At 42.3% G+C, this 1,510-nt stretch overlaps 1 pseudogene; it reads left to right on the forward strand.

Moving 5' to 3' along the window:
- Nucleotides 1–444: 444 nt before the first annotated feature.
- LOC110303888 lies at nucleotides 445–1,160 on the forward strand (annotated as a pseudogene).
- Nucleotides 1,161–1,510: the final 350 nt, after the last annotated feature.

Here is a 1,510-nt window from a genome sequence, read left to right on the forward strand (position 1 = left end):
GCATGAAGGAACACTAATACAATAAAAGTGAATATTTTAATTATAAAAAAGAAATGCTGTATTTATGATGGAAGTATTATGTGAATAATGGTGAATATGCCTCTACCTCATCAAGAGCAGCAGAGAATGAAAAAATCTCACATTTTAACTTACAACTCAATATTTTTCTTTTTTTTGGAGGACAGTGGAGGTATATTTGGAATGTCTGTAAAATTTCAAAGACAACTTGCAGGAGTCACTTTTTGTTTCTAGAATTCTGGTCTTGGGGATCCAACTGAATCATGGGGCTCAAGTGATACAAGAAAATTGAAAGAGCACCTATATATTATCCGACCACCATGCATTAACATTCAATTTCAATGACAACAGAAACATTGAAAAGCTTAAACACTCTTGGAAACAGAATAACTTTCGGTTGCTTTGTGGCAGCGGTAGCAGAGGAAGATGGCGGCAGCCTTAGCTATTTGTCCAGTGGGGTCTGCACGGGCCTTTGGGCTGGAGGCTCTCACCCCAGACTGGGAAAACCGAGAAGTCTCCACAGGGACCACGATCATGGCTGTGCAGTTTAATGGGGGCATGGTTCTAGGAGCAGACTCTAGAACAACCACTGGGTCCTACATCGCCAATCGAGTGACAGACAAGCTGACCCCTATTAACGATCACATCTTCTGCTGCCGCTCAGGGTCAGCCTCTGATACCCAAGCAGTGGCCGATGCTGTCTCTTACCAGCTTGGTTTCCACAGTATTGAACTGAACGAGCCTCCACTAGTCCACACGGCCACCAGTCTATTTAAGGAGATGTGTTACAGATACAGAGAAGATATGATGGCAGGAATCATCATTGCAGGCTGGGACCCTCAAGAAGGAGGGCAGGTGTATTCTGTTCCCATGGGGGGTATGATGGTAAGACAGTCCTTTGCCATCTGAGGCTCCAGGAGCTCATACATCTATGGCTATGTTGATGCTACCTATCGGGAAGGCATGACCAAGGACGAATGTCTGCAGTTCACTGCCAATGCTTTCGCTTTGGCCTTGGAACGTGACGGCTCCAGTGGAGGAGTGATCCGCTTGGCAGCCATTCAGGAGTCAGGGGTAGAGATGCAGTTGCTTTTGGGAGACAAATCCCCAAGTTCACCATTGCCACGTTGGCACCTCCCTGAAGTCTGGTGTTCTAGGGTATAGTAAAGGATGTCCATACCGACGTAAAATCTAATAAACAGTAGTTAAAAAGAAAAAGAAAAAAAAAAAAGAATAACTTTCTACTCAAGGACCTCTAAGTCACAGAAGAAGTAAAGAAAGAAATTAAAAGCTTTCTAATGTTCAATGAAAATAAAGACACAACATATTCAAATTTATGGGAATATATGAAAGCATTGAAAATTTATGACATTATGTGCCTCCATAAAGAAATTAGAATATTCTCATATCAGCAATTTGAAAGTACACCTGATTATTTTATATTGTTGTTCCAGAGCTCGTGTCTCTAGCTGCATATGTAGCAGAAGATGGC

The sequence above is a fragment of the Mus caroli genome, chromosome 1 (genome assembly GCF_900094665.2).
Source record: "Mus caroli chromosome 1, CAROLI_EIJ_v1.1, whole genome shotgun sequence".
Lineage (NCBI taxonomy): Eukaryota > Metazoa > Chordata > Mammalia > Rodentia > Muridae > Mus > Mus caroli.